General features: G+C 36.1%; 1 long non-coding RNA gene across 1 annotated transcript; it reads left to right on the top strand.

Moving 5' to 3' along the window:
- Positions 1-1,561: 1,561 nt before the first annotated feature.
- On the top strand, positions 1,562-7,963 carry LOC123874266. The gene is made up of 2 exons (XR_006797878.1): positions 1,562-1,890; positions 2,913-7,963. It is a non-coding gene; the product is annotated as an uncharacterized LOC123874266 (long non-coding RNA).
- The last annotated feature ends 8,037 nt before the right edge of the window (positions 7,964-16,000 follow it).

Raw genomic sequence — 16,000 nt, 5'->3', positions numbered from 1 at the left:
CGTAAGCAATCTATGTTTATATCCCCCACTATAATGGCATTAACATTTGAGTCGCATATTTTGTCGAGAAGTCTTTCGAAAACAACAAAGAAATCCGCCGGTTTAGTTAAATTCGATCTATAAATACATACAATTAATAAATTAAAGTCTAATATGTTCACTGCGGATATTTCGCAGCACCGTTCTACTGAGAGTGTACATATGTCAGTGTTTTCGATGGCATTGAAAGTATTTTTTCTAAGGAATAAGCACGATCCGCCATGCAATGTACTACTCCGACAGAAACTTGAAACTAAAACATAATTTTCTATATTTATGCACTGTAGTTGATCCTCAGTTAACCAATGTTCCGTCAACGCGAGTATGTCACAGCGAAAATCTTTATTTAACAAGACTTCTAGCATTTTAGTTTTATTATTTAAGGATTGTATATTTTGTTGACAAATTACTAATTGAGTGTTGCGGGTAGTTTTCTCACATTTATTTCTCGACGCCGGTGATCGGTTCTGTGTCGGTGGGGCCACGCAAAGCGTGTTTGGTGAGCGGCCGCATGGCACGCCCGGCGCCTCGTCGAAACCACTCACTTACTTCCGTGCCTGTGGTAATACTACATAGCATGTGGCATGCAGTGTTGGGTTCATTTTCCGATTGAGTAAAGTGGCAGATACCTACCTAATTAGAATAGAATAGAAGAGAATAGAATAGACTTTTATTCAAATAAACTTTTACAAACGCTTTTGAATCGTCAAAATAATTTACCACTTACAATTTTACAATTAACGAGAACAAATCGATCCTAAGAGTCACCATCAACCCATTGCCGGCGAACTACTGAGCACGGGTCTCCTTTCAGAGTGAGAAGGAGAGGAAGGAGGTTTTGGCAATAATCTACCACGCTGACCAAGTGCAAATTGGCAGACTACACACTCTTCATAACGTTATCGAAAACTCTCAGGCATGCAGGTTTCCTCACGATGTTTTCCTTTACCGTTAAAACAAGTGATATTTAGTAACTTAAAACGAACTCCGAAAAGTTAGAGGCGTGCCCGGAATCGAACCCCCAACCTCCGTTTAGAAGGCAGACATCCTAACCACTAGGCTATCACAGCTTGGCCTAGCAGTAATTACATAGTAACATCGAATATTGCAAATAAAAGTACCATTGGATTTGCTAAGTGACAAGTTCACGTGTTGAGTAATAATTGTTACTTACTACATATATTTGAGAGTAAGTATTGGTGGTTGTGTTTTTAACAATATATTTTACTAAAACATCATACTAAAAGTCATATAATAAAGTAGTTGGTCTATCCCTATATCCATGAACATCTTGGAAATCTTAACTCTATTTAAGTAACCTCGAACTAACTTTAATAATGAACTTTGAAACTACAATTGAACTTAATTTTGTTAAAACTTTGGATACCAACGAGATTCTAGTGAAGATGTATAACACAGTACCTATTGATAATAATATTATTGTAACTCATACAGTTTAATTGAATAACTCAGTTTCAAGCATAGCTCTCCAGTCTACCTTCTAACATATTGTAAGCTCACTTATCACTTTTAGGTAAACTTATATTAGGTACATAAAGAATTACATTATAAATATTTAAAATGTAAAAATAATAATTATAAAATATCTGCTACGTCTTTAATATTGTGGTGTAGAAGAGCCTAGAGGCGACATTCATTCATTATGGAACGACAGAGCCGACGGACGTATTGTGATTGTATTCTATTAAAGATGTAAAATATACAAAGTGAAAACTAATGTCGAGAATTATTTAAAAATCCTGATAACCTGAAGCTGTGGCTACAGCTTCAGAAGTGGGATCCCGGAAAATAACACTATTTTCTGTTCCACGCCAACGACTACGTTAAAGTGTAAGTAGCGTTTATATACCTAAGTGATTACTTTTCTCTCCTATAACTATCGTATAGCTAATATTTTATCAAGAAAACAATTCAGTCTACGATGTTAAATGCGAATTTACGGTAATCAAAAGTTATTGGCCGATTACCATTGTCTCCAAATTACCCAACTAAGTATAGACAAACCGGCGCGAAGGGTTAAAAGCAATACAACTTTTTTTTAACAGTGTGTTTATATTTTATGTCATTTTAAAGGATATTGTAAAGAGTAGAGAGTGATTGAAGACAACGTTTAGAAAACCCAATGGGTTTCAAAATGGGCATTTTGTCGTGTGAAAACATCTATTTAACCTAATAAAATATGACATAATAGTAACCGCGACTGACTAACGAGGTAGTTACCTACGTACCATTATGTGACCGTTTCATGATTTGAAGTCGTATAATACTAAAGCAATAAGACCATTTTATATGTTGAGTAGTATACGTATAATTCTTTATGTTTTCTGTTTTTGTTTTGTTGTTTATCTCCATTTTAATCACTATTACTTTAGTTTTGAATGAGATCCTAAAGTACTGCAAGATATTTATTTAAGAAAAAAATGAAAAGTGTCTGTCATAGAATTATGTCGCATCGCCTGTTGCTGGGCCCCATTGATGGCTCGCTTGTTTATATTTCATGTAGTTAGTAGGTACTTATCAACAGGTATTCGTTTATATACGACTTACGAGTTGCAGAGCTGGTGATTGTTTATGTTAAATGTAATGAGATCCCGTATTCACTTCGCAGTACTGAGCTTTTATTATTTCCCTTGTGTATTTTGGCTCAATCTAAAATATGTTTGCTTGTATTGTTAAGTTTGAATCATGATTAATATCGTTTCGGGTCGGAGTTTTTCCGTACCTAACCAAGGAGTAACGTGAAGTCAAAATAGTAATACTATTTTTGTGAAGTCAAAACTTGTTATTACAAACGAAGAAAGGCAGGCTTAATATGTCATTACTACGAACGAGATTTCTAAGCTCTTTGTCAGTTTCAGATTCTGAACTATGGAACGAGCTGATGATCAGCCACGGAGAGTGGCCTATGACTGGTTTAGTGCAGACCCAGGTGTACCCAGGTTCGAGGGTCAGGGTCGGGAAGCACTAGAAATTATTATTCAGAGTAAGCAAGGGTATTGCGGGTGCGCTATACCGAAGTAGAGAAAGGTATTGCGGGTGCGTTATACCGAGGTAGAGAAGGGTATTGCGGGTGCGCTATACCGATGTAGAGTATAACACAGATAAACGGCTTGACGGAGGGCGTCAACGACGGAAAGAATTTGAAGGGCGGAGAAATATAGAGAGATCTGTTCGTATACCGGTGGGTGCAAAACGAGGACGTTCGACTAGCTCTTCTCTGGAACGTGGCGAATTGAGCTAAGAGGAAGAAGTGAAGCTAAGACCAGACACGAGAAGATGAGGTAAATTCAAAATCTCGAGCCGGATGATTCAGTTAATTGAAGTTACCAATCGATTCAGTTAATGAAGAGTTCAAATTCAGTGGTAGATTATTTTGACGATTCAACAGCATTTGTAAAAGTTTAATTTAAAAAAAAATATACTTACTTTGAACTTGAAGATAAATCAAAGTTAACTTTTAACACTAATAATATTTATTATTCCTGAGTTCGATTTTATGTCGAGAGAACAAACGATCCCAATTTGGCTAATAAAAGTAGAAGCATGTTCTGAAAATTACCATCCATTATACCTTTCCAAAACTAGCTAATGTAGCTAAGTCATGGTATCAGAGCTTACCGAGTATGAAGGTATATGTGGGCCGAAAGGAAAAATAAACTAATCGAATCATTTTCCTTGCGAACAGACTACGTTGAATTCTTGACTAACACAAAATACTGGTTAAGCAAGTTAAATATGGAGAATCTCTTGAGCAATAATATTATGCTAAGGTATATTTAAAACAAAAACAAATTTTTAATAATTAACTATTGTTCGTTAATGTATAAGAGTTAACTGCCATACTTATTTGTCATCATTTAAATATTTGAAACCATATTATCTACATGGTTATCATTTTATATTTTCTGTGTATATCTTGTTTGATGCATATATTTATTTAAGAATTGCTGTGTACACTGTACACCGGTTGTTGCTTGGATCCTGATCTATTGTTTCTATATTTAGACTTTCTACATTTATAACCTGTTGGGTGCGCCTTTTTCAATAAAATAAAATAAAATGAAATTTGTTAAATAGGTGTAAATTATGGATATCAGGCTGTAGATTGTTTACTGTACGGCGTTGAGGATAGAGCTGTAAAAGTTAGTGCGTAGGCTGAACAGTTTTCAGAACCAAAAAAAAGTCATAAAATATTTTAGAATCTTTAAATTATGTCAAGCCCCGAAATCTACGATTCACATTTTAAATTTCGGAATGAACGTAGGAATGCTATTCCAACTGTTAGATCCAGCAGTTTGAGAGTCGATACAAGATGATATACCACAATTATTGCAATGAACATGGTCACCCGAGTTTTAAGTGCATGAAATATCCTGCAAAGTGATGTACCTGCGAGATATCAGGCCATTTATCTATCATAATTCACTGTTTTACAAATAAAACTAACAAAGATCGCGAAAAGGATGCGAATTTCACAAAGGATAAAAATGAAGCAAGTTGTTGAATTACGTCATACAGTGAATCTCTAGTGAATATATCGTTTCAATTAAAATAAATAATAATTAGGAGACTGTCATTTGGAGTCGGAAAGTCAGTGTTCTGTCATTATGTTAACAAAGGTCACGGAACTCAATTTAGAAATAGTTGTACCAAAGGAGTTACCCGTACTCAGAGGCATTGGTGCCAATCTTATAGCTCCAGTAGGTATGATGACTGTTTCCGTAGTAGTACAAGGTATAAAAAAATAAACCATTAATGTGTATATCGTTGAATATTATGTTATTGCCCAGTCAGTCTTATTGGATAGATAGATAGAAGTCTTTATTGCACACAAAAACACATGTAAAGGACTACAACACAGAAAGAAGAAAACAGAAAAAAACAATTGTGTGCAAAGGCGGCCTTATTTCTTAGAGCAATATCTACCAGGCAACTTTTGCTGAAACAAGATACTAATGTTGTATAGTACCAAATCGCAAAGAATTCATCGATATTACTTATATATACCTATATTAATTAATTATTATATTAATAAACATAATAAAATATAAACATACATACATAACTATTCTAAGTAAATAATATATATATACTATATATGGCAATATAGTTTCTTGCATAACAGGGATACATATAATAAAATAATAAACAATATTTAACTATTATGGCAAAGATAAATAAAATTCTTTAAGACTATTTTAAATATGGGCAGGGATTTCGAATTCCGAATATTTTTGGGCAGGTCATTCCACAGTTGTACAGCATATACTGAAAAGGATTCCACGTAGAATTTTGTCATTCATTATTAGTAATCCTTTCACCTAAAACTCGGATATTGTTATCACAAAGACCTCTGCTGCGATTAGATTTCAGAAGATGTCGAGCATTAAAACACGCTTAGTAGCAATTATAAAAAAAAAGATACAGAAATACATCCTAATACATTACGTGCTATTCAGATTGTTGCCGAACCCAATACATGTGGCCAAGTTTTCGTGAACGGTTCGGTTTGTGGTCCGGAAGGGAAGGAATATTATCTTCTCCCGTGAGAGTAAGACATCAGGGATAATCGTGGTGTCCTGCGTATTTACAACGTTTCCCTGACATGATCGTGAAGAGAAGGGAGCACTTTTGACACACGTGATTCTCAAAGGTTCTGGATTCATGCAATGTTACGTTTTGTGAATCCCAGGAAAATGATGATCTAAACTGTAATCATGATTTGAGTACAAGTGACCGATTAAAAATTACAAGAATTAGTAAAGAAATACCTTGATTGTTTTTCGAACGGACTTCATGATCTAGATGGTGATTGAATTCGAGGACATGAAGACGGTTATCTACCGACTGTACCACATGTTATACGCTGATCGTACGTTGGTTAGGAACATGGTACAGAAGATGGTCGAGCATTAGACAATTTGGGAGTCAACCTTATCATACGCTAGTCCAATTTTACTTGTGCATAAAATTGGTGATAAACGCTTTTGTGTAGATTACAGAACGTTAAGTCGCAAAACTAACAAGGAATACTATCCACCCCCTCGTATCGAAGACCAACTCGACCAATTAGAAGGCAACAAAGTATGCACATCATTAGAACTGGCCTCAGTGTATTACCAAATATCAGTAGCAGAGGAGTCACGACAGGACAGCTTTTGTAACCCGCGATGGCCAATACAAGTACAACCGGATGCCTATTGGTTTAGTGAATGTACCCTTAGTATTCAATCGTGTAATTAATAAAATACTGCTCGAGGCAAAAACTAAATACACTATCGTCTATATGAATGATGTCCTTATTTATTTATTTTATTTATTTTTAATTTTTAAGGTAAACTAACAGCATGATCACAAAACACTTATATAGTACACTGGTACACTGGTATAGTGGTGTAACACACCACTTACAGGTATATACAATTTGATATGATAATTAAAAAAAAAATAGCATTAAATTAATATCATTCCATCTAAGGACGTCGCCAAAGATCAAAAGCGATTGGAAGAGGTTTAAAAAAAAATGCTTGAAGGGGCGGCGGGCTAAAATTAAGCAAATGTCATTTCTTCATTGAAACCAGAGATTTTTTTTTGGATATTCCTATATTGAGGCTGTAACTAAATTTAATAAGCTCATCAATCAACATAAACTGCAACAATTTCTAGGACTATCTGGATATTGATAGACCTATACTAGAATTGTATAGCCCAAATGCTGAAGCTCAAGCTGACACGGATGCCAGTATGAAAGGTGTAGCTGGTATCCTTCTTCAGGCGAATTCAAATGGAGTTTTCCAGCCTGTGTCATATTTTAATAGAAAAACGAACACGGAGGAGTGTAAGCACCATTTTTATGACCTAGACACTGGCGGTGGTCGCATCTTTAAATCGGTTTAGAATCTATCTTATTGGTATTCCTCTTAAAATATTTACAAACTGTAACGTGAACTACTCCTGTAAAACCACGAATTGCTCGATAGTGCAATCAAACTCATGAAGTTGAATCCACCATTGAGGATTCAACATTAAATGTAGAAGTGAAGGGATTCTGAGTGCAGTATTAAACGAAGCTATTAAGGTGTCATCCGAGGAGGAGTTAGCAAGTACTAGAGAAGAAGCAAAAGTTAAAATAATAGAAATATAAACCAAATATAGAGAAAAATATAATAGTCATAGGAACACTCCCAAACAATATTCTGAAGGTGACCTAGTAAGAGTATAGCGGCAAATGCCTGACGATGAGCAGTCACAGAAACTGGTTGTAAAGTAGTAGTCCATATCACATCATAAAAATCCTTCCTAATGATAGGTGTGTCATTAAAGATACGCCGTTATCGCGTAAAAATAACCGCTGCTACGAAGCCATAGGTGCAGTAGACAAAATACAGCCAGGGCTAAATTTTTCTATGGATTTAGAAAGTAGTTAAATATGAATAATTATGACGATACGATAATTGTAATATAATATGTAATTATAAAAAAATGATGAAACGTAATTGTCAAAGCTTTTAATATTATGTTTTAATTTTTTTTAAATATATCAAAGAATTCTTAATTAATTTTTAGAATTAGTTACTCTAGTTGATTGTGTTATTTTCAATTATTATTTGTTACTATAAATTGTAAATTTCGTATAACAGAGCGAAGGGACTCGCTCATTGCAGGAAGGCCGAGCTGTAAGCTCACTTATCACTTTTAGGTAAACTTATATTAGGTACATAAAGAATTACATTATAAATATTTAAAATGTAAAAATAATAATTATAAAATATCTGCTACGTCTTTAATATTGTGGTGTAGAAGAGCCTAGAGGCGACATTCATTCATTATGGAACGACAGAGCCGACGGACGTATTGTGATTGTATTCTATTAAAGATGTAAAATATACAAAGTGAAAACTAATGTCGAGAATTATTTAAAAATCCTGATAACCTGAAGCTGTGGCTACAATATAAAATGATAAACTGACTCACTAGCGTTTGGCTACAATCAGACCTGCAGCCTAAGATGCTCCGCACTTGCCTAGAGAAAGACATTTTGCTTGTATTTTTTTATAACCTTAAGTAAATTTTCTGAGTTGGTATCGGATTTGGTGGCACGGCGAGACCAGCGAAACTATCGCCGCGATTCTCTCATCCGTGGAGATGGCTCCTTACTTTGTGGTTACATACCATACGATTGAATAACATGATGGTTTTATTTACCACTGTACCAAAATAGGAAACAATTATTATGAAAAAGCAGAACCATATTTCAGAGTAGGCAAAGTTAGCTGTGACCGTGAAACTTCGCCGCAACTTAAACAAGGGCTCGTGTGTGAGACTGGGTGCGTGCAAAATGACTTTGTAATTACAATTACATTGAGACACCACACACGAGCGACACCTCTGATTTGAAAGAGTGAAAATGTTGACGGATTATATTTGTAGGTATGGTTTCACTCCTTGTCTAAAACCTCTCAGTGCCATAAGAGCAAAATCTTTGTATTGCCATAATGGACTTGAGCTATTGGAGCTCATACTACTGAAAACCTCAGAGTCATTCAGCATAATGGTGATTCTCTACGTGATCAAATCAGAAATGAGGAGATCCGTAGAAGAATAGATATAAAGCATAATAATTGTTACGATCCTCTTTATTTTTCTTATTAGACATTATATTATTTTATTTTTATTATATTTCATTGTAATTATAACTTACTTTGACTTTAAATGTATAAAATATTGCATGCCGTAAGGCTAAATTTGAAAAAAAAAAAAAAAAAAGAAAGAACCAGATAAACCAACATTGTTCTTGGAGTTGTGAAGCTGAAGTAGCAATAATAGGCAGTTTGGCGAACCGATAGAAGTGGGAGCCCAAGGTGCCGGAATGGTGACCTTACACAGACGAGCGCAGTTTGGCAGACGGTACCCACTAAAGAACACATGGATGTTGTATTTTTAACCCCCGACCGAAAAAGAGGGGTGTTATAAGTTTGACGTGTATATCTGTGTATCTGTTTGTGGCATCGTAGCTCGTAAACGAATGAAGCTATTTTAATTTAGTTTTTTTTTTTGTTTGAAAGGTGGCTTGATCGAGATTGTTCTAAGCTAGAAGAAAATCGGTTCTGCCGTTTGAAAGTTATCAGCTCTTTTCTAGTTTTCTTATAGAGGTTTTTGTGTCGGAGGGTTTTTAAATTTTGAGTTATCCTAATAATAAGTTAGCCCTCGCTTGCGATCTCATCTGATGGTAAATGACGATACTGTCTAAGATGAAAGCGGGCTATAGCCTGCCTCGTTTAATTTGAATAGGTATCTTGCGACCGTGTGCGATCTATTTTAATCCCCGAACAAGGGAACAAAAAGCTAAGCAAGCGAAGAGTCGACATCAAAGCCCTTTGTTTAATAACTTCATGTATAAACAATTACATTTGTCCCATTAATCTTGGGCAAAGTTGCGCCAGATCTTGTACGTTTCGTAATTGGAATTTCGGTTAAGCACTGTAATGTGCTTATGTCATGATGATATTATTATGTTGTGAAGCAGTTGAGGCTGACGTGATGTAAAGTGTTACAGTATTTAGGAAATTTCATGTTTAAAGAAATTTTCTTAGCTGTTCTTGATCGTTAAGGGAATTAACAATAGATTTATTACTCTGGAGATTTACGTATATAAATAAATGATGTCCATACGTGAGGGAAGTGTGGTCAAGTCACCTAAACACAGTGTGGCTAATCCTATAGTACACAATCTCTAAACCTTCTCTAAACTGAACTATAATGCGTACAAAATGAGAACTCACCCGCCATTTTGACTTTATATGTCAACTGTCATGTCCAAAGTACGATTTTAGTTCTTACTAGCTGATGCCCGCGACTTCGTCCGCGTGGATTTAGATTTTTCGAAACCCCGCAGGAACTCTTTGATTTTCCAGGATAAAAAGTAGCCTATGTGCTAATCTAGGATGATATCTACCTCCATTCCAAATTTCATCCAAATCCGTCAAGTAGTTTTTGCGTGAAGGAGTAACAAATATACACACACACACACACGCATACACACAAACTTTCGCCTTTATAATATTAAGTGTGATAGTGCAATTTTAAAGTTGAACCGTAATTTAAACATGTCAGTGGATACAGAGTTAAAATGGCGAGTGAGTTCTCATTTTGTACGGACATTATGTTTTTTATTATATTGTTATGACATTGACATATTATCTAAACTTAGTGCTAGAGTTTTCTGTTTGAAGCATTTTAAAAGGGATAGCTACATATTTAGAGCTGTGATTAGTTTAGAGATTGTGTATGTTTATCAGAATTAGCCACAATATATCATAAATTGCGCTGAGTAAACAACATCGGTAACTGGATGGGTAACCAACTTTGGATCTCTAAAGGCCTTTTCTCCCAGTGCCTGTTGAGCCATTACTTTCGGTTATTATCACTAACATCTGATTAATAGTTCTTAACCTAAGGACCTCAATCATACTCTTAATCTAGCTGCATGCAGAAAGAAAGATCTGGATGTCCACCGTGTTATTAGCTCAAAAAAAAACCCTTACCATCAGAGCTCACGATTTCAATGAATTCTGCGATGCAAAAAGAGATAAGTAAAAACGACGTGGTCACGAGATTAGGCCATAACAAAAAAAAGTTATTGAGCAATATGAATGCACGTATCTATGGCCCATAAAGCAACATAGATACCTGCGATAAAAATTTGTGACGCTGTAAAGCCGTGAGCATGAGCAAAATATTCAGTGGCTGAAAGCTTTTGGGTGTAAAACATTAATGCGGGTATCTTCCCGTGGTCCCTTTAAGCTCTGTTGAACGCGATCGGTTTACGCTGCTGGCTGTTTGTTTATTGTGATTTTTTTTAAGGGACTTGTGTTGAAACCAGACTGTCAACTATAGATGGATGGATACATTCTTCATTGCCACAAAAAAAACAATACATAAGTACTAAAAACAAAAATACGCCTCATACTCTGATTGCCATCTCGACCTGTCGCGTGCTATACATAGGTAAGTAACAAAGTTAGTGAATTCTAAATAACATGCAAAATCATGCGATAAGATACTACTCCAAAGTATACTTCAATACATTTCAAAGAAAATTTTTGCAACCTACAGTCACAGCTATATTTTAGCCCTCAGCATAACTCAAAACTAATCTTCACTGTTCCACAAAAAGGCTCCTAAAAGCATACTTTCGGATGAAAAATAACCTTAAATTGGCAACGAAAATATGCTTCTCAAAGTTTTGCATCCTGAAAATTCGCGCCGCACATTCATTTATATCCTAATCCATTGGATGAATAGCGCACAGAAACCATTAAAAATTACCGTTTTTTTTGGGTTCCGTAGCGGAGGGGGCCAACGGGACCCTCTTACTAAGCCTCCGCTATCCGTCCGTACATCCGACCGCGCCCTTCCGTTCGTCCACCCGACCGTCTGTCTTTCAGCTGGTTGTATCACGTGAATCACAATAGCTAGAGACCTGAAATTTTTACAGAATGTGTATTAATTACTATTACCGCTATAGCAAAAAATAATGAAAATTTCAAAATTCAAAAAGGACTATTTCTTGTACGATGGTACGGAACCCTTCCAGTGCGGGTCTAACTCGCACTTGACCGATTTTTCCGAGCGCTCACCTCGCCTGAATGAAGGGTAACGACCAGACTTCGGATATTTATGACTAACGAGCCTATTCACGTACGCTCGGCTCCCAAATGGAGATTTATGAAACAGAAAATGTCGAATAACGTATGTCTTGAGCGTAATATGTAGACGGCGGCACGCAGTAGACTTGTGGAGTGTCGATGCTATTAGAAGCTGGTGTAACTTTGTGAATTTCTTTGACATACATGGACAAACTCTTTAGCCGTGGATACGCATCTAAGTTTTACTCATGTAAGGCGCTTACATGATTAACTTTCGACGAATTTACTAATGTAAACTTATAAGTAGGTAGGTACATTTACCTTAGTTTTGCTGTCAACAGTTGTCAATTAATTACGTAAGCTACTTACGAGAGTAAAACTTACAGGTGTAATCAAGATCTTTGTTGTGCCTATACTTCTTTTATAACAGCTCCCACTGCCACTAAGAGTCACTGTAAAGAGATAAGTTTTCCCTGTGCACTTCATAAATCTTCTATCTAATGTCTAAGATGAAACGTGAGTTTTTTGCACGAATCGTTATGTTGGCATCAATATATTAAGATACTGGTAATAAATACTGAATTTTAGATAACACCGATACAAATCACACAGGACATTAAAACTATACGCAGAGACGCCATACATTTTTTCGGGTGCTCACCTCACTAGTGAATGGAGGATAACGACCAGTTCCCAGATATTTATAACTAACGAGCCTATTCACGCGCAAGCTATTCCGAATGGAGATATATGAGACAGGGAACGTCGAATAACATATTATACCTATGTCCTGAACGCAGTCGTAACTTGTAGTAAGACAACGAACGCTGCCATACAAACTCTGTACGAAATTCGTAGGTTTAACTTCTGTTTCGCAACGGATTTATATCTACAAAAAGTCATTTTGGATGACGAATTTGTAAAGACGAACTTCTACCTGTTACGGGAAAATGTACTTTTTGTTTATTTTTTACTAATAGTTAATGCTTTCAAGACAATTTAGTATACTCTATGTTACAGTAATTATACCTTTACTAGGCTAGGTACACCTATTTTAATTGAAAAGTAAGCTGACAATCACTACCCATTTCATAAATTCAAAAATGTGTCTGTTGGTTGGTTTATTGGTTTGTCCTTCGATCATGTCGCAACGGAGCAATGGATTGACGTGATTTTTTGCATGGGTATATTCAAAGACCTGGAGAGTTACATAGGCTACTTTTTCCCCGACAATCAAAAATTTCTCTAGGGTTTACAAAAACTAAATCCATGCGAACGAAGTCACGGTCACCAGCTAGTTTATTATACAAATACTTTATACAAAAAGCTGATTTTATTAATCAACAAACGATTATAAAACATGTACAAAATTCAACAATTCCTAATAGCAATTCACATGCAAGTAAATACAAAAAAGCACTCAAAATACCTCACCGTCGGCGATCGTAAAAGGATTTTCAGATTTTTCTGTTACACCTTCCATTCCATTAGGTTTTATTGGCAACGATAAAATGACACTTCGTCTAGATAATCCTCTTTTCAAATTACTCCTCTTTACAGCGCCCTAAAATCCTGTAATAGGAAATCTGAAACGTAATAACAAGTATTATGAACAAAATTAATGATGGCTGAACGAATGCCCACCTTAAAACGTTACTAAAATCTTCAGCAAGTAGAAATATTTATAAGTACTGAAGAAAATTAACAGACGTAGTTAACGGAGTGAGTAGGTACATTACACACATCTAAAGGAAAAGCAAAATGTTAGAACCATTCAACACAATATCCAGATAGGCAAAACTCCAAATAAACAAAGCTGGAGAAAGTGAAGACCAATTCGTACGCCTATACCGTGTGTAATACGTATTGCATGCTTACTCTACGCAAGTGCAAGTGCACCAGTAGCCTTACAGCAAACGTAAGAAAGTGCTAGGTATTCGGAAGAGGTCAAGGTCTATATGAATACCATAAAAAATCACACATCCCTGATTCACACAGACAAACATACCTATCACAGTAGGGGAGCCATAAAATAGTAATGGTCTGTAAAAGCCACAGCGCCTCCACGTTTCATCGACTGCATCATAACTTACTTCAGTCGTAACATCAGACGAGATCGTCAAGCGCAAACCTGACATAAATTCTTTAGGCTGATGTTCCACTGGAGATGAACGAACGCAGTACAACGTTGCTATGGATGTCTGTGATATCCACCAATCATTTGCATTGCTCCACATTGCTTAGCATTGCTGCCACGAATAGTGAGTGATATAGCCAAGTTGGGAGCTTCAGATTCGCCTTTCTTTGTCGGTACGTAATTAATAAAATTCCCTCTGGTTTGGTTTTCTACCGAGGATACACCAGCAACATCATGGCAGTAAAATATTATAATATAGTTTTTGAAATCCTACACGTACGTCTAAAGCCTAAGTCTTCATAGCTCAACGGTCTGAAGGTCTGAGACGGCATTGAATCGGCACCAATCCTGCATCCGAACCGGTGGTAGATTCCCAGACTTACGACTTAGGTCTTACCGGTTCATAAGAGACACTAGTTGTCCTACAAAAATAAATAAATTTTAATTTTGATTGCACTGGTAGGTACACTTCTACTACCTACTTCTAGTACAAGCTGTACGCTTCTATTGTTCTAGTAGAACAAGATAATGTTGAAAACTAAAATCCGCTGCGATCGTCTTAATAAACGCTGAAAATTATTAGAGTAAAATTGTTTTTCTGTCGCCTGGTCATGAGCTCAGAATTTTCTCCTCTTTCATTTGATATCCCACTCGATGCAATAGCAAAAAAAATTTTTTGGAGACCTCCACTTTTTTGATGTTACATCCATTAGGTCAAATTTTTTCGTATAAAATATAGCCTATGTCACCCGGATTTTTACAACGAATCAATTGTCACCTCATTCATCAAAATTGGCCCAGTAGTTTAGGCACTACGGTGGAACACACAGAATCAGGATACAAACATACATACATAGACTGCTAAAATCATAACCCTTCTTTTTGGCTTTGCCGCAGTCGGGTAAAAAGAGGGATTACTCTGGTGAGCCTTATTCTTTCAAAGAAATTAAACCTACATAGGCTCAGTGACGTCAGCCAGTTGGCAGCTCTGTTAACAATTCATCTACTTAAGACGTATACAAATGGGAGATTACTACGAGTTTGCTGAGAACCCTTGACAAATGTCGCATCCACTCAGCCGTCTGGTGAACCATAACGAATGCTGCTCACTGACTAAGCGTAAACATAGACGGAGTGAGTGAAAATAAACGTAGTAAAAAGTGAGGCCTACCGCCGTCGTTTGACAGCTACAGTTGCCGGATTAAAATTTCTTGATGACAAAACTAGTCAATATCGATTTGAAATGAGTACTCATACCGCGGAATATACTACAAATAGTAGGTATTTACTGGATGAGTTACATTTTTGGCAACCCCATGTCCAGTCTATCAGTTTCTGTTAATCTTTGATGCTACTTTAAAAGCGCTGTCTTGCAAAAATCAATCACGTAGACGTTGATGTATTCAGTATTTCATGCTTCAACAACTGAGAAACAATATCATTCTATATAAGGGACCCCACAAACCTATTAACTTTTGATGGGCTGATAGCTCAGTTAAATCGGACGGTGTACATGCTTGGTCTCTCACAGATTTGTGGTTAACTTTGGGCTTAGACTTAGGGTTCCCCCATAGCTCAAACGTCACAGAGTGGACTGAAAACTCAAATTTCATAAGTTCAAACCCTACCCTTTGCACTATGGTCGTAGATACTTCTCACTTTGTTAACCCCCGACCCAAAAAGAGGGGTGTGATAAGTTTGACATGTGTATCTGTCTGTGGCATCGTAGCTCCTAAAGTAATGAACCGATTTTAATTTTATTTATTTTTTGTTTGAAAGGTAGCACAAGAGTGTTCTTTTAGCTAATAAATAATCCAAGAAAATCGGTTCAGCCGTTTGAAAGTTATCAGCTCTTTTCTAGTTGCTGTAACCTTCACTTGTCGGGGGTGTTATTAATTTACACTTGTTTTAAGCTGTGCCTTGATAGATCAAACAAGTAGATCAAGATTTTATGATAAACAATCACAGAATGATGCGAGCGCCTTGTATTACAATTATTTCTAGCGCACCTCGCTTCTAGTTATTGTTCGTTTGAGCCTTTATGCTTAAACAAATTAGTAACAAAATAACTCTGTAAGCAAATTCGTCAGATTAACAAAATACGCATTGTTTACAAAGTCTCGGCATTCAATGTAAATTAAACAAAGGAAAGTCG

This window comes from Maniola jurtina, chromosome 18, assembly GCF_905333055.1.
Source record: "Maniola jurtina chromosome 18, ilManJurt1.1, whole genome shotgun sequence".
Taxonomy (NCBI): domain Eukaryota; kingdom Metazoa; phylum Arthropoda; class Insecta; order Lepidoptera; family Nymphalidae; genus Maniola; species Maniola jurtina.
Note: the sequence above shows the minus strand (reverse complement) of the source record. Positions and strands in the feature narration are given on the sequence as shown.